This window comes from Phascolarctos cinereus, unplaced genomic scaffold, assembly GCF_003287225.1.
Source record: "Phascolarctos cinereus isolate Bilbo 61053 unplaced genomic scaffold, phaCin_HiC Scaffold_2;HRSCAF=192, whole genome shotgun sequence".
Lineage (NCBI taxonomy): Eukaryota > Metazoa > Chordata > Mammalia > Diprotodontia > Phascolarctidae > Phascolarctos > Phascolarctos cinereus.
This window is the reverse complement of record NW_027555625.1, coordinates 117,598,560-117,620,772: the sequence shown is the minus strand read 5'-3', so window position 1 is coordinate 117,620,772 and position 22,213 is coordinate 117,598,560.

The window sequence follows — 22,213 nt, the reverse complement described above, 5'->3', positions numbered from 1 at the left end:
CAGCACCATTTAAGAGATTTTCTAGTTGGAAGGCATGGTTCAGTGTTAAAAACTTCAGAGAGGTCAAATGAAATGAGAATTGAAAGTAAAAAGCCATAGAATTTAGCAGGTAAGAGATCATTGGTAACCATGAAGAGGGCCATTTCTTTTGAATGGTGGAGTCAGAAGCCAGATTTCTAGGGACTGAGAAGAGAGCATTTAGAAAGGAAATGTGAGGGAATGTATATATTCTCTTTCCACAAGTTTGGCTACAAAAAGGCGAAGAGATATAGGATGGTAGTTTGAGAGAATATCAGAATCAAACTTTCATATTATCCTACTGCATTATCTTACCTTTCTTATCTACTTTTTTCTCCTTTTGTCATTTTCCTCCTCACGTTCCTTTTTCCTTAGTCTTTCTATTTATGTTACAACTTGAGTCTTTCTCTGTGTGCTGCTTTTCCAAATTCTCTTCTTAAATTCTCCCAAATCACTCTTCACCACATTCAATATTTGGCTTTCTTAATACTTCCCTATTCATTAAAATCTCCAGCACACTTACTTCTCCTTCTCAAACTGAGATATTGTGAATATATTCCTCCTTACTTCTTTGAAGCATCCTTAAGTGCCATGATTTCTTTACTATGCTCATGATTGTTTTTGTCATAATATTTCAGTGAGCCTAGTGACTCCTTAGAAAGAAACTGCCTTCTAATGCTATGGAAGAAATTCTCAAAGTTACATTGCCAACTTGATAAGCTATGTATACAGCAGGTGTTGTAAAAATAATCATGGAAGATTAGTTTCTCAACACTAGTACAAGGATGGAATTTCCAAAGGAAATGAATGAATTTTCTATAGCTGTCCTCCTCATGCAGCTTTATTAAAATAGGAACCATGGAGAAGAACTTTTATTGGTTTCATTCATTTAGTACTAGTGACAAAATGGCCCTGGGACTTGCTGATATAAGGACATTACCCTATTGATTAAATAATGTGATGAAAAGGAAAGGATAATAAAGCCATGAAAGATTATTGCCAGAGACACTTTGCAAACAAAGCTGCTGAAAGGAGAGCAGTTGTGAAGCCTTTAGTGCTAGTGAGTAATTAACATGGGAGTAGGAATTAAAATAAAGGATACTGGTCAAAACTCAGGATACTGGGTACATTTGTTGGAGGGAAGAATCACACATTTTGTTTCCCAGTAGAGTTCATTTTCAGTGTGGCAGTAATAAAAGTAAGCCTTGGAAGCTAGAGTGATATAGAACAATATATTTGAAATGGCACAAAAGAAAACTGTCTGATTTTATAGACAAGGGACCTGATTCTAATCTCAGCTATCATACATAAAACAGTAAGGACTTTCAAATGATATATTTACAGCATTACTCCATTACAGATTGCAAACAAACAAACAAACAAAAAATCTACAACACCTGGTCAGAAGGGATCCATAGGATGATACCTGATAAAAAAAATATGGTTCTGGCATTTTTATGGTAGGAAAAATAATCCTGTGTCCAAGAGTGAACCAGCCTAGGGCTCAATCAGGCATTTACCCTTTAGTCTACAAGACGATCTGTTTTGTTGTTGTTTTTTACACTTTCTCCAAAAGGAACAGGAATAACAGTGACCTGCCCCATCTGGAAGCTCTACCTAGGTTTTTGGCATGAGAGGAACTATTTGCCGTGTTCAAACTGTATATCCTGTATTTCCTTCCCTTTGGGCCCTGTCAATTCTATTCTATCAGTTTTTGGAACTCTCCAGGATACTGCTATCAACTAACTTTCCTATTCTTCTCTTCCTCTCCCTCTTCAATTTCTTCCTTCCCTTCTCTTCTACTCTCATCCTCCCCACCAAACAATTAGTTGAAGTTGGGGGACATTTGAGGATATGCATGTAAGTAGATTTTGAGACTATGTATATCATAACATTAGGGTGAGTTACTTTTCTTTCTTTAATAAAAACATTTCAGGATTTTTAAAACCTTAATTTACACAAATTAATAGAGATCCTGTGCTATTTAACACTTTGGCAACATGTAGAGAGATTGAATGTTTTTGTTTTTTCCTGGAAATACTAGAGTTATGTCTATGTAATGCATAGCTTGTAGTTATTTCAGTCCAAACAGTGAATTCAAAGAAAAAAAAATTCTGCCTGAGCCCTTTTTGACTGATTTTTTTTTTTAGCTTAGCCAAAACTACTTGATGGTAAAAGAGAGTTTATGACATTGTTTCATGTCTCTCACATGTTCTTCCATAGTCTTGACCCCATAGTGTTGGGCTCAGTAAATGGTTGTAGAATTTAATTTAACTTTTAATTGTTTTTACATGGATATCAAGTCTAAAGAATTTCATGTCCACAACAGTGGAGTCATGATCAAATTCATATTTTATGGTCTGTTTCTACTTTAAATCCAAAATCTATTTATTCACTCAACAAATTGTACATTAAGTACATACCATTCATTATTTCACTTCATCTCTAAATACCTCTACGTGCTTACAATGTGGAAGGCACTCAGTGAGGCATGCAAAATGAATAAGACATGGCTGCCTCTCTCAAAGGGTTTGTAGTCTAGTAATAAGTGCCATTGGGATGTGCAAACAAAATGCAAAAGGAATTCAGAGGAGAAAGTGATCACTTGTGGATGTATTAATCAGAAAGACTTCATGGAGGAGGTGGCATTTAAGTGATCACCTCATTCAACAGTGTATATTAAACACCTATGTGCAAAGCACTATGGGATAGTAGAGAGTGGTGGATTTGGAGTCAGATGTCCTATGTCTAAATCTCAGGTCTGCCATTTGCTACCCATGTAATCTCGGGCAAATTATGTCTTGGGGCTTTAGTTTCCTTATTTTTAAAATCACAGAGTTAGACTAGGTAGTATCTAAAATTCTTTTTATTCTATATCTATGATACTATGAATAATATGTATTCCTTTGACCTCAAGTAGTTTAGGATTTTATTGGGTAGGTAAAATGAGTAAAATAGTGATAACTCAGGGCAGAACATTACAAGTACCTTAAGATAGGTACAATATTTCATGTGAGTTCAGAGGAAGGAGAGGTAACATCTTATTAAAGGAATTGGAGAAAGAATTATGAAAAAAGTGACATTTGCACTAGACCTTGAAGGGTGGGTAGGATTTTGAGAGTTAGAGATGAAGGAGAGGAGGCAAGGTAGCTTTCTGGGCAGATTAAACATGCACATATACACGCACTCATAGATATATGCACATATACATAGTGGCATTGAGGAAGCAGCATGATGTAGTGGAAAGGGCACTGGCTTTTGAGTCCAAGGACCTGGGTTTAAATCCTGCCTCCAGTATTTTCTGCCAGTATGACCTTGGGCAATTAATTCACTTACCTTTCCTGTATGTAAGTTATCTGTTAAATGAAGGAGTTAGGTGAAAAAAGCTTCTGAGCATCCTTCCAGTTCTAGATTTATAATCCCAGAGGGAAAATCTAGACCATGTTTGGGGAACAGCAAACAGTTCACTGAGACTAGAGCAGAGAATACGTACACAGGAGAATGTTAGCCTAGAAGTATAGATTGAGGGGAGGGGAGCCTCAACATAAAGACTCTTCAGTGTCATGTTAAGAGTTTTAAAAGTAATTCAAAAGATAAAGGGTGACAGTGAGCATTTATGAGTAGAAATTGATGAGCATTATACTTCAGTGAGCACTGATAGGCAAAGGCAATGTGATGTACTGGAGAGAATGTTAGACCTGGCTCCAAATCCTACCTCATATACGTCCTAGCTGTGTGACACTGGATAAATCATTTACTTTCTCTGTGCTTTGGTTTCCTTATCTGAAAAATGAAGGAATAGGACTCGAAGGTGTCTTAGGTCTCTTCTAACTCTAAATTTGTAATCCAGTAAATTGGTCTTTGCATTTCACATGTACTCTCGAATTTTATGATGATCTTAAGAGAGAGCCTAGGAAGGCTGCAGGTCAGAGTATCTGTCACATAGTAGATGTTCCCATCAATCTGCGTTTCTATTTAAAATCTGATGTGAATCATCATTGGCCTGCACTATCCCATAGTGCTTTGCACATTTTTCCTCTGAAAGTATTGGTAATTCTGTCATCATTTTGCCCCATTCTTATTTTTGTTGCTTGAAATATTGCATTCATATCTGTCTCTGAGGATACTTTTATTCTTAAGCAGTGAGCGTTTTTTTTGGAATTGACCTATTCTTTCTAGAACTCCCTTGATATTCCTATTGAATTGCTACCTTAAAGAGGCCCCCATTCTATTTCCCAATACTTTCCCAACAATCCTGTTTTCTAATTCTAGCGAATGACTATCCCTATAAAAGGTTCCAAATCACTCCTCATTCTCCAGAAAGCACTTCTCTAGTGTTTGACTTTCAATTAAAATACTTTGTCTTTTTCTTTTTTTTCAAATGTTAAGTCCTTGACATTTTACCCCAAGAATTGCTAGCCTGTCTTTATTTGTTCCTCAGAAAAGTCAACCTTTTTGTTATCAGAATTGACAAATATCTTAGGATGAAGTCATTGCACAAACAGTTCCCTTTCTTCTTGCAATCATAGATCATACATCCTGTGGAAGGGCCTTCATAACATGCATATGTAGTATGTATGTTACAGGTGAAAAACAGGCAAGACTTTCTGATGGTTCCATAGACAATAAGTTTCAGAGGTGGAATTGGAATTCAGGTCCTCTAATTCCAAAAGACAATGCTCTTTCTAGGCTTCCACTTTATCTCCCCATTCCTAACTATGCTATTCCTAGCCTTGTAGGGAGTCAGGGTGACTTATATTATCTTTTCATCATTTAGACCAAAGTTGACAGGTTGCTTCTGCTTTTTCTATTTTTTTTTGTTTTTAGATTTATTGAATTGTTTTTAGGGGTTGTAGAAGAAAATGACTTTTAAAAGGTGGTTTTTAGGGTGGAGGTAAAGCCAAGATGGTGGAGAGAAGCCAAGAAGTTGCCTTAGCATTTCAGTTTCCCTTGGAATCAACATTAAATTAGGCCTCTAAATGGATTCTGGAGGGAAAGAACCCACAAAAGGACAGAGTGAAACAATTTTCCAGCCTAAGATAATGTAAAAGGACTTCAGGAAAGGTCTATCTCACTTGAGCAAAAGGGGAGCATGGCCCAGCATAGACAGTGTCTGGAAGCTCTTAGCCACAGCACAGAGCAGCTACTGAGGCCCCTCAGTCCTATCTCAGCTGGCTAGTGGCACTGTAGGTCAGCTGTGAGGCCTCCAGCACCAGCAAAGAAGGCAAATTGCCAGTCCTGGAACCCTGGCATAGTGGGCAAGGTGCAAGCACCTGAGGCCCTGGCGCAGAAAGCCAGGCTCCTGTCCCCCAGCACAAGAAACTTGGGATAGTGCCACCTGTGCCCTAGGAGCAGGGCAACCTTAAAAAATGAGCAAAAAAAACCCCAGGAAGAGCCCTGATCATAGAAAGCAACTATGGTGACAGGGAAGATCAAAACATAAACTCAGAAGAGAGCAACAATGTCAAAATGCCCACATGTGAAGCTTCAAAGGGGAATATGACTTGGTCTCAAGCCCAAAAAGTCCTCTTGGAAGAGCTCAAAAAGGATTTTAAAAATCAAGTGAGAGAGTCAGAAGAAAAATTGTGAAAAGAAATGAGAATTATGCAGGAGAATTATGAAAAAAGTCAATAGCTTAGAAAAGGAAGCACAAAGCTTCTGAAGAAAACAACTCCTCCCAAAATAGAACTGGTCAAATGGAAAAAAACAAAAAACAAAAGACAACAATCCACTGAAGAAAACAACTCCTTTACAAGTAGAATTGACCAAATGGAAAATGAGGTTAAAATGCTAACTGAAGAAAATAATTCGTTAAAAATTAGAATTAGGCAAGCGGAAACTAATGACTCTACCAGACACAAAAATTAGTCGAACAAAATCAAAAGAATGAAAAAGAAGAAAATGTAAAATGCCTCATTGGAAAAACAACTGACCTGGAAAATAGGTCCATTAAGAATTATTGGACTACCTGAAAGCCATGATCAAAAAAAGAGCCTGGATAGCATCTTTAAAGAAATCATCAAGGTAAGCTGCCCTGATATCCTAGAACCAGAAGGTAAAATAGTCATAGAAAGGATACCCTAACCACCTCCTAAAAGAGACTCCAAAATGAAAACTCCAAGGAATATTATAGTCAAACTCTAGAATTATCAGCTCAAAGAGAAAATACTGCAAGCAGCCAGAAAGAAACAATTCAAAAGATGTGGGGCCACAGTCAGGATTACATGAGATTTAGCAGCTTCTACATTAAAGGATTGGAGGGCTTGGAATATGATATTCTGTAAGGCAAAGGAGCTTGGATTACAATTAAGAATCAACTACCCAGCAAAATTGAAGATAATCTTTCAGTGGAAAAGTGGATATTCAATGAAATAGGGTACTTTCAAACTTCCTTGATGAAAAGACCAGAGCTGAACAGAAAATTTGATTTTCAAACACAAGACTCAAGAAAAGCATAAAAAGGTAATCAAGGAAAAAAAAAAAACACATTATTCAATGAGATTGAACTGTTTACATACCTACATGAGAAGTTGATACTTGTGACTCTTGAGAATTATATCTCTATTAGGGTAGTTAGAAGGAATATACATAAAAATATTAAGGGGTGAAAAAAAGGATTGTACTGGAAGAAGAGGAAAGGAAGGGGCAGCTAGGTGACACAGTAGATAGAGCACTGGCCCTGAAGTCAGGAGGACCTGAGTTCAAATGTGGTCTCAGACCAAACACTTGACACTTACTAGCTCTGTGATCCTGGGCAAGTCACTTAACCCCAATTGCCTAAAAATTAAAAAAGAAAAAGAAAAGAAGAGGAAAGGAAGAGGCAGAATAGGGTAAATTACATCACATGAAGAGGCACAAAAGATCTATTACAGTAGAGTTAAATAAGGGAAAGGGCAAGAATTGTTTGAATTTTACTCCCATTGGATTTGGTTCAAAGAAGGAATAACATGCACACTCAGTTGAGTGTAGAAATTTATCTTAACTTATAGGGAAATATGAGAAGAAAGAGGAAAGAGAAGTGGGGGGGGATAGAAGTGAGGGCAGAAGTAGGAGGGGAAAGAAAAGGCCAGGGGGCTGATAGAAGGGAGGGCAGACTGAGGGAGATGGTGGTCAGAAGCAAAGCACTGGTGAAGAGGGACAGGGAGAAAGGAGAGAAAAGCATAAATGAGGGAAAATAGATTGGAGATAAATACACACTTAGTAATCATAAATGTGAATGTGAATGTGAATGGGATGAACTCCCCCATAAAATGGAAGCAGATAGCAGAGTGGATTAAAAACCCAAATCCTACAATATAACTCACTATTTGACAAAAAAAATGCTGGGAAAACTGTAAAGGAGTATGGCAGAAACTAGGTATAGACCAAAATCTTACACCTTATACCAAAATAAAGTAAAAATGGGTACACAATTTAGATATAAAGGCTGATACTATAAGTAACCTAGGAAAGCAAGGAATAGTTTACTGTCAGATTTATGGAGAACAGAAGACTTTATGACCAAACAAGAGATGAAGAACATTATGAAATACAAAATGGATAATTTTGATTACATTAAATCAAAGCAATTTTGCACAAACAAAACCAACACAATGAAGATTAGGAGGGAAGCAGAAAACTGGGAAAGAATGTTTACAATCAGTATCTCTGATAAGGGCCTCATTTCTGAAATATATAGAGAACTAAGTCAAATTTATAAGAATACAAGTCATTCCCCAATTGAGAAATGGTCAAAGATTATGAGCAGGGCAGTTTTCAGATGAAGAAATTAAAGCTATCTATAGTCATATGAAAAAATGCTCTAAATCACTATTGATTAGGGAAATGCAAATCAAAACAACTTTGAGGTACCATATCATATCTATCAGGTTGGCTAACATGACAAAACAAGAAAATGATAAATGTTGGAGAAGATATGGGAAAATTGGAACATTAATACACTGTTGATGGAGTTGTGAACTGATTCAACCATTCTGAAGAGCAATTTAGAACTATTCCCAAAGGGCTATAAAAATATGCATACCCTTTGACCCAGCAATAGCATGTCTAGGGCTGTATGCCAAAGAGATCATAAAAATGGGAAAAAGGACCCACATGTACAAAAATATTTATAGCAGCTCTTTTTGTGGTGGCCAAGAATTGGAAATTGAGGGAATGCCCATCAATTGGGGAATGGCTGAACAAGTTGTGATATATGAATGTAATGGAATACTATTGTGCTATAAGAAATGGTGAGCAAGAGTACTTCAGAAAAACCTGGAAAGACTTGTATGGACTGATACTGAGTGAAGTGAGCAGAACCAGAAGAACATTGTACACAGTAACAGCCACACTGTGTGATGACTAACTTTGATAGACTTAGCTCTTCTCTGCAATGCAAGGATCTAAGACATTTCTGAAAGTCTTATGATAGAAAATATTATCCACATCCAGAGAAAGAACTATGGAGTTTGAATGCAGACTAAAGCATACAATTTGCTTCTTTTTTTTCTGTTTTTTTTTTCTTTCTTGTGGTTCCTCCTATTGGTTCTAATTCTTCTTTACAACATGAATAATGTGAAAATATGTTTAATAGGAATGTATATGTATAGCATATATCAGATTGCATGCTGTCCTGGGGAGGGAGGGGGAGAAAATTTAAAACTCAAAAGCTTATGTAAGTGACTGTTGAAAATCAAAAATAAATTAATAAAAATAAATTATTAAGTGCTTAGCACCATGCATGACACCTAGAAGGCACATAAAAAAAAAGAAATTTAATGAACATTCTCTTGACTGCAGAAAAAAGTCCTGCAATATGTTGTTTACAAGAGACACATTTGAAGCAGAGAGATACATGGAGAGTAAAGGTAAAAGGCTGGAGCAGAATATATTATGCTTGAAGTAAAAAAAAGCAAAGGTAGCAATCCTGATCTTAGACAAAGCAAAAACAAAAATAAAACTAATTAAAAGAGATAAAGAAGGAAACTACATCTTGCTAAAAGGTATCATAGACAATGAAGTAGTATTAGTACTAAACATATATGCACCAAGTGGTATAGCATCCACATTCCTAGTGGAGAAATTAAGTGAGTTACAGAAAGAAATAGAAAGCAAAACTATACTAGTGGGGGACCTCAATCTCCTTGTCTCAGAACTAGATAAATCTAACCACAAAATAAACAAGAAAGAAGTTAAAGAGGTGAATAGAATTTTTAAAAAGTTAGATATGTTAGACCTCTGAAGAAACTTGAAAGAGTATGGAAAGGAACATATCTTTTCCTCAGTGGTATGTGGCACCTACACAAAAATTAACCATGTATCAGGGCATAAAAATCTCACAATCCAATGCAGAAAGGCAGAAATATTAAATACAGGCTTTTCAGATGCTCCTGCAACAAAAATTACGTGTAATAAAGAGTCATGGAAAGACAGACTAAAAATTAATTGGAAACTAATCTAATTTTAAATAATGAGTGGGTCAAACAACAAATCATAGAAACAATAATTTCATCTAAGGGAACAATAACAATGAGACAACATATCAAAATTTATGGGATGCAGCCAAAGCAGTTCTTGAGGGAAAATTTATATGTCTAAATGCTTAGATGAATTAAATAGAGAAAGAGGAGATCAATGAATTGGGCATACAACTAAAAAAAGCTAGAAAAAGAACAAATTAAAAATTCCCAATTAAATACCAAATTGGAAATTCTGAAAATCAAAGGAGAGATTAATAAAACTAAGTGAAAGTAAACAAAGAACTACTGAATTAGTAAATACAATGAAGAGCTGGTTTTATGAAAAAGCCAATAAAATAAATAAACCTTTGGTTAATTTGATTTAGAAAAAGAAAGAAGAAAATCAAATTACCAGTATCAAAAATGAAAAGGGTAAATTCACAACCAATGAAGAAGAAATTAAAGCAATAATTAGGTATTATTTTGTGCCACTGTATGCCAATAAATCTGACAATCTAAATGAAATAGATGAATATTTACAAAAAAAAATTCCCCAGATTAATAGAAGAGGAAATAAAATACTTAGCCCCATTTTAGAAAAAGAAATTGAACAAGCCATCAAGGAACTCCCTAAGAAAAAATCTCCACAGCTAGATGGATTTACAAGTGAATTCTACCAAACATTTAGGGAACAATTAGATAAATGTTGGAGAAGATATGGGAAAATTGGAAAAATAATACATTGTTGGTGGAGTTCTGAACTGATCCAACCATTCTGGAGAGCAATCTGGAACTATGCTTAAAAGGCCGTAAAACTGTACATACCCTTTGATCCAGCAATAGCAGTTTTAGGGCTGTATCCCAAAGAGATCATAAAAATGGGAAAAAGGACCCACATGTACAAAAATATTAATAGCAGTTCTTTTTGTGGTGGCCAAGAATTGGAAATTGAGGGCATGCCCATCAATTGGAGAATGGTTGAACAAGCTGTGGTATATAAATGGAATGGAATACTATTGTGCTATAAGAAATGATGAGCAGGCAGACTTCAGAAAAACCTGGAAAGACTTATGAACTGATGCTGAGTGAAGTTAGCTGAACCAGCCACACAGTAACAGCCACACTGTGAGATGACTAACTTTGATAGACTTAGATCTTCTCAGCAATGCAAGGATCTAAGACATCTCCAAAAGTCTCATGATAGAAAATATCCACACATCCAGAGAAATAACTATGGAATCTGAATGCATATGGAAGTGTACTATTTGCTTTCCTTTTCTTTTGTTGTTCTGTTTTGCTTCTTCTTTCTCATGTTTCCTCCCATTAGTTCTAATCTTTACATCATAACTAATGTGAAAATATGCTTAATATGAATGTATAAGTAGAGCCTATATCATATTGCATGCCATCTTGGGTGAGGGAGAAAATTTGAAGCTCTAAATCTTATTGAAGTGAATGTTGAAAACCAAAAATTAATAAATACATTGTTTAACTAAAAATATAGAACAATTAATTCCAAATACTACAGAAATTCTTTGGGAAAATAGGCAAAGAAAGAGTCCTACCAAATTCCTTTTATGACACAAATCTGGTGCTGATACCTAAATCAGAAAGAACAAAAACAGAGAAAGGGAATTACAGACCAATTTCCCTAATGAATATAGGTGCAAAAATTTTAAATAAATTATTAGCAAAGAGATTACAGCAATTTATCACCAGGGTAATACACTATGACCAACTAGGATTTGTACCAGGAATGGAGGACTGGTTCAATATTAGAAAAACTATTGGCATAATTGACCATATCAATAACAAAATTAACAGAAATAATTTGATTATCTCAATATATGCAGAAAAAGCTTTTGACAAAATACAGCACCTATTCCTTTTAAAAACACACTAGAGAGCATAGGAATAAGTGGAGTTGTCCTTAAAATGATAAGCAGTATCTATCTAAAACCATCAGCAAATATTATGTGTAATGGGGATAAACTAGAATCATTCCCAATAAGATTGGGGTGAAACAAGGATTCCCATTATCACCACTATTATTCAGTATCTTACTAAAAATATTAGTTTTAGCAATGAGAAGAAAAAAAAATTGAAGAAATTAGAATAGGCAATGAGCAAACAAAACTATTGCTTTTCACAGATAATATGATGGCATACTTAGAGAGTTCTAGAGAATCAACTAAAAAACTACTTGAAACAATAACTTTAACAAAGTGGCAGGATATAAAGCCCATATAAATCATCAGCGTATACATACATACATGTATATGTATATGTATCTAACAAAGCCTAATAGCAAGAAGTAGAAAGAGAAATTCTATTTAAAACGATTGTAGACAATATAAAAAATTTGGGAGTCTACCTGCCAAGATAAACTCATGAACCAAATGACACAATACAAATCACTTTTCATACACATAAAGTCAGATTTAAACAATAAGAAAATTATCAATTGGTCATGGGTAGACTGAGCTAATAATATAAAAATGACAATTTTTCCTAAATTAATTTACTTATTTAGTGCCATACCAATCAAACTACCAAAAATTATTTTATAGAGCTAGAAAAAAATAACAAAATTCATTTGGAAGAACAAAAGGTCAAGAATATCAAGGCAATTCATGAAAAAATTGCAAAAGAAGGTGGCCTAGCCATACCAGATCTAAAACTATATTATAAAGTAGTAATCATCAAAACTATTTGGTACTGGCTTAGAAACAGAGTGGCGAATAGGTGAAATAGGTTAGATACACAAGGCACAGTAGTAAATGACCAAACTAATCTACTGTTTGATAAACCCAAAGACTCCAGCTTCTGAGATAAGTATTTGCTATCTGACGAAAACTGCTGGGAAAACTCAAAAAATAGTATGGCAGAAACTAGGCATAGACCAACATCTCACACCAAGATAAGGTCAAAATGGGTACATGATTTAGACATAAAAGGTGATGCTATAAGTAAATTAGGAGAGCAAGGAGTAGTTTACCTATTAGATCTATGGAGAAGGGAAGAATTTATGACTGAACAAGAGATAGAGAACATTATGAAATGCAAAATGGATAATTTTGATTACATTAAATTAAAAAGGTTTTTCACAAACAAAACTAATGCAACCAAGGTTAGAAGTAAAGCAGAAAGCTGGGAAACATTTTTATTTTTACAGCCAGTGCTCGTGATAAAGACCTCATTTCTCAAATACATAGAGAACGGGGTCAAATTTATAAGAATACAAGTCATTACCTAGTTGATAAATGATCAAAGGATATGAACTGATAGTTTTCAGATGAAGAAATTAAAGCCGTCTATAGTCATATGAAAAAATGCTCTAAATCACAATCAGAGAAATACAAATTAAAACAACTCTGAGGTACCACCTAATACCTATCAGTTTGGTTAATATGACAAAACAGGGAAATGATAAATGTTGGAGAAGATGTGGTGAAATGGGAACACTAATGCATTGTTGGTGGAGTCGTGAACTGACCCAACCATTCTGGAGAGCAATTTGGAACTATGTCCCATTAGATTGACAGTTTCTTGAGGGCAGTGACTTTGGTTTTGCCTTTCTTTTGTATCTTCAACACTTAGAGCCTGGCACATAGAAAACATTTAACAAATGTTTATTTTCTAATTGATTACATGTCTAGTTTTTGCATGAAGATCTGCAATGAGAAGGGTCTCATTACCTCCTAGGCAACCCCTTCTGCCTTTGAGATCACTCCAATCTTTTCTTCAATCAAGATGAAATCTACCTCTTTTCACCTTCTCCCATTGATACTAGTTCTGCTCTTTGGGGGTCAGATTGCCTATTAGTTTAGTCACATTTGAAGGTTTCTTTTTTGCCAGACACAATCTTAAGAAAATTTCAAATATCACTTTACAAGAAAATGAGCCTTGTAATTTGATTTATTTTTGTCTTATTTATTCACATGTAAATAGAATTATAAATATGATTAAAGGCGTTGTCTTTGTTCATATACTAATAAGTGTAATTATGCTCTATTTACATTGCCATGTAAGGCAATGAGTTAAAATTGATCTCACTATTATTTTCCTAATGTAGCAGCTTCTCAGTAGATCTACTAAAGGCATTTCTACTGTAGTTGAAGACTTTGTGAAGTCATTTTAGATTTTATTGCTTTATTTATAAATTTCTACATTCTAAAAGAATGGCTATGATATAAACATAAACCTCTTTAGTCCCAATTTTGAAAGAAAATTGAAAAAATTCCACTATGTTCTTAGGCATAGCCTTCTCTTACTGTGTTCCAAATAAATATTTTCTAGAGGGCAATAGAGTTGTAGTCAGTTTAATTCTACAAACTAATGAGAGAAAGATCAAGTGTCCTAAAAGGTCCTCAGAAATAAATTAATTTAAAAAATTCTTTATATTTGACTTCAGAATTTTCACTTACTCCCATCCCTGATTTAAAGGTAGTTACTTTCTAAGTTACATGGCTTTTCCTAAAATTGATATTTCCTAAGATCTCTTATTTATATAGCCAGCTGGCCTGAGGAAATGATGGTTGTAACAGTTTTTAATTAACCAGTTTCTTACGTGATCTGAGAAATCTAGAAATATACTTCCCTTTTGACTAAGAAATATTCATTTTTAGGGGTGGAAAACTTCTACTTGTAAAAGTGTTAGTCAAACTTTTGAAAGAGTAATGAGATCAGATAATCCTGCAGGTCAAATGTAAATGATTTTAATGGGGTTCTTATACTTTTACTTCTTCCTCTATCTATGTCCTGCAGTCTTTTCTGTCAGATTTGTGTCTTCCAGACTACAGGCCATTCACCTACAGTTGATAGCAGACAGCGGGTACCAGCCAATGTGCCCCCATTATTCCCTGGATGAAACCTGTGCTCTGTTCCAGTCAACCTCCTCTTTGGGACCCCCTCAAGGCAGGGATAGCTCTACAAGAGCAGGAAGCAGTTTCAGAAGCCAAGACCTTTGTCCCTTTTGTTTGAGGGGGGGATGATGGGGATGGAATCTGAACCCCTAAAAGGAAAATACCATGTCTTTGGGATCTGGACCCCAGAAAAGAAAATCCCTGAATTTTCCCCAAATCTCTGGCATTTCCCTGAGGCTGTAATCCACTCAATTGGCCTTTCATTGTGGCTGTGCTCAATCTCCCAATTCTGTTCCTACCTCCTGAATGCCCCTGGCCACTTCCCACAGTTAATCCTTTCCAGGCTACCTTCTCCCTTTGGGGTCCAGGTCCCTACCATTCTGTTCACGCCAGGTTACTGGCCACTTCCATCAAGATCCTCCCTAAGCCCCTCCCACAGTCTTTCTGTATATCTTTTCTCCATTAAAACGCTCAGATTCTTAAGATCTGGTCCACTTGCTTTAGTGATACAAATGCTTAGATTCCTTAAAAGTCTGGCAAATATTGGCAGATATTCTAATAAACCTTATCTTTGGCTGTTAAAAAAAAAGAAGTATTCGTTTTCATGTAGGTTTCACATAGGTTTATTACCATTCTTCTCCTCCTCCTCACCTTTTTTTTTTTGATGGAATTAATACAGAAATGGCTCTGAGACAGTCAGTATCATGCCTACTCAACAACAACAACTAAAGTTATTTTATCTACAATCTGCAGAACATTACATTCAAAAGTAATAGTATGATAGTGACTGTCTCAGGGCCATTTCTATATTAATTCCACCAAAAAAGGTGAGAACTAGAGGGAGGAACAAGAAAAATGATGATGATAAACCTTTGTAAAGATGAATATATTGTAGTCAAAAGGGAGGAAGTAGATTGCTAGATATACTCAGATTACATTAGAAACTTGCAGAGATACTTTTGAAACATACAGGTACAATTTTACCAATAAAAAGAAAGTCTGAAAAATAGGTATACTGAAAGGGATTTGTTTAATATAACTGAAAGTAGTTTCACTCTGGATAGGGCCCAAGAAATGATCAAGATCAAAGAGTTGAATCCCAAGGCTCTCTATGGGTGATAAATATTTGAACTCAATCAATAATATGTTGACAAATAAACATTGGTCAAATGGCTAAATGATTTTTTTAAAGATAAAAAATACAAGGATTTTTTTTATGGCAATTCAGTGCCAGATCACTGATACTAGAAATTGCATATGGGCTACCCTTAAAGAGTCTGGTTTTACTGATCACTACAGGTTATATGAATAGGAAAAGGTAGAAACAGTGTAATGCCTCACTATAGGTTGCAAAACTTTAGCACCTACCAAGACACAATATGGTATCTAAAAATTATGCACTAAGAGCTTGATATCTTTCATAGATAAATGGACACTAAATCATCATGCTTCAAATGTAGACTTTAAATTATCCTTGATAATTCATCCAATAAACAATTGAAACTGGACCATTATCACAAGTAGAATTGTTAAAAACTCATAATCTCTAAGCTACATGAGATGAAATGATTTCAGAATATTATAACCTAGGAAAATGTATAAAACCATGTGAGAATAGGATGAGATGCAATATCATCTCTTTTTTTCCTTTCTGTCACTTGAGATGTCTCAGAGTTGTTTTCAGTGAGCCCACAGAAGATGACCTTACAACCTAACGTTGTTCAGTCATTTTTCAGTTGAGTGTGACTCTTTGTAACCACATTTGCAGTTTTCTTAGCGAAAATACTGGAATAGTTTGTCTTTTCTGTCTCTGGTTCATTTTACAGATGAGGAAACTGAGGCAAGTAGGCTTAAATGATTTGCCCAGGGTCACCCCAATAGTAAGTATCTGAGGTCAGATTTGAACTCAGGAAGATGAGTCTTCCAGACTCCTGGCCTGGCACTTTATGCATTGTGCCATCTAGCTGTCCTACAACCTTATTTGTTGTTGTTATTGTTGAGTTGTTTCATTCATGTCTGACTCTCCATTACCCTAGTTTGGATGTTTTCTCGGCAAAGATATAATACTTTTATTTATACACACACACACACACACACACACACACACACACACACATTTAATATACAAATGAACTCAACCAACATGTCAACAGAAAAACATTGAGTGAATGCTAAAGTCATAGAGATTCATTTAAAGAAATAGAAAGGTTCATGAAATCAATTCAGGTTTGAATCATAACCATCAGAAATTATAAATGGGCTATCTTTAAATAATCCATGCTTATCAAACATCACAGATTATGAAATGAAAAATGAGAAACATTAGCATATTAATATCAAAATGATAGTAATATCACAAATCATCAAAAATGATAGCAAGATGAATAATAATAATTAAAACAATCAACAATTTATACTTACACATAATTTTAATTGTTTTTCATATATATATTTTTTTCCAAGACAAGGCAGAACCAGGTGCTGTGGGAAATTCTAGGATGAAATAGTAATACAGGCATAATTCTGAAATCTAGAAGGTCAGGAACAGTTTCCTCATTTGCATTATTATGTGGTTAGACTGGATGAACTCTTAAGAACTTTTTTGGTTGTGAATCATAAGATTCTATTCTTATTTTGCAGACAAGAAAAATAAAGCTCAGACAAGTTAAGTGCTTTATTCAAGGCCACATGGCTGGTAACTGATCCTCTTACTTTAAAATCTTGATAGCACTAGTAAATTAAGCTGGGATTAAAAATTGGCTTCAGATAATGCTTCATGTATCTGTTGTCCCATGGGTATGATGGGTATGGGTACTTCCTCTACAAGCTCAAATCATCACCCATCCAAGCTTTTTTATCTTGTATGATTTTTTTCTTTTTTTAAAAATTTTAATTAATTTATTTTGAATCATCAACAATCACTTTCATAAGCTTTTGAGTTTTAAATTTTTCTTCCCCTCCCTCCCCACCTTTCTCCCCAAGACAGTATGCAATCTGATATAGGCTACACATATATATTCCTATTAAATATGTTTTCATGTTAGTGATGTTGTAGGTAAGAATTAGAACTAATAGGAGGAACCACCAGAAAGAAGAAACAAAACACAACAGAAGAAAAAAAATAGCAAATAGTATGCTTTGATCTACATTCAAACTCCCTAGTTCTTTCTTTGGATGTGGATAGTGTTTTCCATCATGAGGCCTTTGGAGATGTCTTAGATCCTTGTAATGCTGAGAAGGGCTACGTCTATCAGTATTAGTCATCGTACAACATGGCTGTTACTGTGTACAATGTTCTCCTGGTTTAGCAAAGTTGCAGGCTATAAAATAAATCCACATAAATCATTGGCATTTCTATATGTTACCAACAAAGCCCAACAGCAAGAGATAGAAAGAGAAATTCCGTTTAAAGTTACTATAGATATTATAAAATATTTAGGAGTCTACCTCCCAAAATAAACCTAGGAATTATATGAACACAGTTAGAAAACACTTTTCACATGAATAAAGTCAGATTTAAAGAACGGGAAAAACATCAGTTGCTCATGCATAGGCCGAGCTAATATAGTAAAAATGACAATTCTACCTAAGCTAATTTACTTATTCAGTGCCATACCAATCAAAATGCCAAAAAAATATTTTATAGAGTTAGAAAAAATAATAACAAGATTCATTTGGAATAACAAAAGGCCCAGAATATCAAGAGAACTAATGAAAAGAAATGCAGGGGAAGGTGGCCTAGCCATTCCAGATCTTAAATTGTATTATAGAGCAGCAATCATCAAAACTGCTTGGTACTGGCCAAGAAATAGAGTGGTGGATAAGTGGAATAGGTTAAGTATGCAAGACAGTAGTCAATGACTATAGTAATCTATTATTTGATAAACCCAAAGACCCCTGCTTCTGGGATAAGAACTCATTCTTTGACAAAAACTGCTGGGAAAACTGGAAAAAAGTATGGCAGAAACTAGGCATAGATCAAAATCTCACACTATACACCAAAATAAAGTCAAAATGGGTTCGTGATTTAGATACAAAGGCTGGTCTTGTTTGGTTCTTGTTCCTGTCTTTTCATAAGTCTACCAAGGAGGCTCTCCAGGGTGTTGGAAACTTTACTGTGGATGCCAGTAAAACAGCTAGGATTCCCCCCCTCTATTATGCCTCACTTTTTTTTCTTTTTTTTTTTTTTGCTTTTAGGCAATTGGGGTTAAGTGACTTGCCCAGCGTCACACAGCTAGTAAGTGTCAAGTGTTTGGTCTGAGGCCTGATTTGAACTCAGGTCCTCCTGACTTCAGGGCCGGTGCTTTATCCACTGCGCCACCTAGCTGCCCCTATTATGCCTCACTTTTGCTACAAATCTGGTCTACTTCCTTTTCCAATCATAAATTTCATTGATGACGAATTTGATGCCATTTAACATGTACAAAGCAGTCATCTTGATAATATCCTGAAGCATGTTTATACCCATCATTCCTCTTTCCATTATCTTTTAGGTCACTTGTAATTCTTTTGAGAATGTGGTCTATGATTCACAGTCGTACAATATCACCAGGGGAATATTATTGTTACAAAGATGGGCTTCTGGTAGTATGTAGCTTGAGATAACTGAAAATGATGTGCACTTACCCAAATTAGGACTAGGGTGATCTTTTATTTTTTCTATTCAATTCTGGGTATAGCTCATTGACTCTTTGTAGTTCCTGCCCAAGGTATATAGATATAATATTCTTTTATATGTGTATATATATGTATATATATATGTATATATATACATATATATACACACATATATACATATATATATACATATTATATATATATATATATATAAAATCTATACAATATTTACTCTTCATCCACTTTACTTTTCATTTGTGGATTACTGGACAAATCTTTTTTTAAGGGAGCATGGATATCAAAAGTCCCTATAATATTCTGGGGCTCAGTGTCATCAATATAGTGTCACAAAAGTTGTCCTGAGCAAAGTCCAATTGGAAGATGAACCACAGAGTCACATAATCATAGAATTTTAATTTTGGAAGGAACACAGTGGTCATCTAGTTCAATCCATGAAATGAAGCCCTAATTTATAATGCTGGATAAGTGGTTATTCAGGTTCTTCTTGAATACCTCCAGTGAGTAGAACCTATCACCTCATAGGACATCCCATTTCACCTTTGGAGAACTCTGATTATTAGGATTTTTTTTTCTGATGTTAAGCCTAAGTTTCCTTCCTTGAAACATCCACACATTGCTCCTGGTTTAGACATGTAGGGTCAAACAGAGTAAGTCCAATCCTTCTTTCATATGGCAGCCATTCAAATACTTGAATACAGTTATAAGGTAATAATTGGGCCTTCCCTTCTCCAAGGTCCATTCCATCCTATCCAAAGATTTTATAAATGCTTATTTTTGCTGCAAAAAATGCACAAAGAAAATTATCTGATGGAAGATACCTAAAAAGTGTCTAGTTTAAGGGATAATGTTTAGTGTGCCTTTTCTGCTATGTTTCATAACATTATGACAAGCCAATATTATTGTATTGCTTCCTCTGGTCTACCTCCACAACTCAGCACACGTAAGTTTGCAAGTTGGGTCCCTAGGGGAGTGACTACTATTCTTATGGATTTCAAGGGGATAGCTTTGGGATATGAGCCCCTACTATTGCAGATCACAAGCACCCTAGTTTCTATTGGTAAGTCAACTAGTAAACACAATAAGCTTGAAGCAAAGGCATATATTAAGATGACATAGGAAGATTAGCAACTACAAAACATCCCCCCTATAATTCTGAGGAGAGAGAGAGAGAGAGAGAGAGAGAGAGAGAGAGAGAGAGAGAGAGAGAGAAGAGAGAGAGATCTTCCCTCCCTTTTCCAAGATGTGAAAAGCAATTCCCTTTCAGAGACTAGATTCTTCTTCCACTGCTTGCTGTCCTCTGGAGTAATTGCAGAGCTATGTATTTGGTTTTTAAGGACTACCAGGAGGCATGACCAGGTCCCGTCCCCCCACCCCCAGTCAATGACCATGTTCCCCTTCCAATTAAGTCAGACATTTTTCACATTTTGTAGAGGAAGAGGGGAAGAGAAATATTTTTATACTTAGTTTAACACCTTGATATCTTCTCCTTACTTTTTTGTGATTATAACCTCATCTGGGGATTTGATCAGGGACCAGTCCTCCCCTTACCCATGTTTTATTTTTTATTTACTTCAGATTTTTATCCTACCTTCCCCTCCAAAAGATTGAAGGCATTTCTAGATTATAAGAGATAACATGGATCCATTAACGCCTCATAAGATTCATGATTTCAGCACCGTTGGTGTTCTCTTTATTGATATGAATTGAAATCCTTCCTTCTCTAGAGTTGGGAAAGAAATAATCACCATATGCTTAATATTCTGGGGGGTCAGGCTCTCCCATTTTAGGTAGGTAAGTTCTCCTTTTATAACTGGGCTTGCAATATAAGCATTTCCAGCTTAAGATCTGGCTGAGTTTATGCTATCTTAGCACAGCCTTTGAGTGCCCAGGGTGGTCTTCACACCATCAAAGGTGGAACAATGGAGGTGGATTATATTAACAAAAAAAAAATTAGATAAAAAGCAGAGCAAAATGATACCCTGAATACTCATCTTGACAAGGTATACCAGTTATATCCAAGAAAAAGGAAGAAATAATCTTGTAATGATCTTGTTTGTTGTTTGAACTGTCAATAACCATTACTCCTTTTACTAATGTGTTACACTCTTTATTAAAAACATTCATTTTCAGGGCCTCATTTTCATAAACTATCCAACCTTCTTCACAGATTTCTACTGAAGGCGGGTTGGCATTGTGAGTCAGGAGAGAACCAGATTTGAATTTTGCTCTTTCGATATGTGACCATGGGCAACTCTTCTAATCCTCGGTTTTCTCAACTGTAAAATGGGGATAATAACATTCGTAGTAGTTGCTCTTCAAAGTTGTAACAAATGTGATAATGTATTTGCAGCACTATGTAAATGTCAGCTATTATTATTGTTGTTTTTGTTATTATCTGAGAAAGGGTGACACTAACCTTAGTGATTTTAGAGAGAACTTTGCTTTTCCTTATGTTCTTTAATTGTTTTATTTAATAATTTTCAACAATTAAATATTCAGAATGATCCAATAATGAAGAAAGATTTTGTTTCTATATTATCTTACTGGTGCCTTTTCATCATAGTAAGAGAAATTCCATCATAAGTGGCTTTGACTAGGTGTTAATGGACCAAGCCCAGTCAGATTCATGTCCTGTCTCATTGTTAATATTTTCTCTAACTTCAGATAGATAAACCATAGGTAAGCATTAACCTATGGAACTCTGGCCTTTATCTCATTCATCTTTTGAAGATAGTAGTGTTGTTTTAGAAGTAAGAGAAAGGAAATGCAGAGAAATGGAATGACCTCCAATTCACTTATAGGAAATTTGCTTTCTCTAACTACTGCTTTTAATTTATCTTTCCCTTCAATTTATTTCATATAATAGTCATTGCACTCCAGAAAGAACTAGAACTGTTACTAAACTAATCTCTACAGTACCTTTATGGAATAAACATCACTATTCCAATTTTACTTATAGACAAACTGAATTATAATGGTTAAACTTCTTATCCAACCTTCCCACCTGGCTGTACTAATACCAACACACTTATCAAGCATGCCCTGGAAGCAGAGCTCTGACATAACCTCATCATCCTGTAAGATCTCATCAGTGTTAGTACTCCACCTCACCATCATTCTCTGCCTCTCTGATTGAAGGCTGGGACTGTGAAATCCAAACCTTCATTTAAGGAGAGAGCTCAGCTGTGACTTCTTCTTATTTCTTGCCTGGCTGTACTATCTTGGGACTTCTCTGACTGACTTTTTCACACT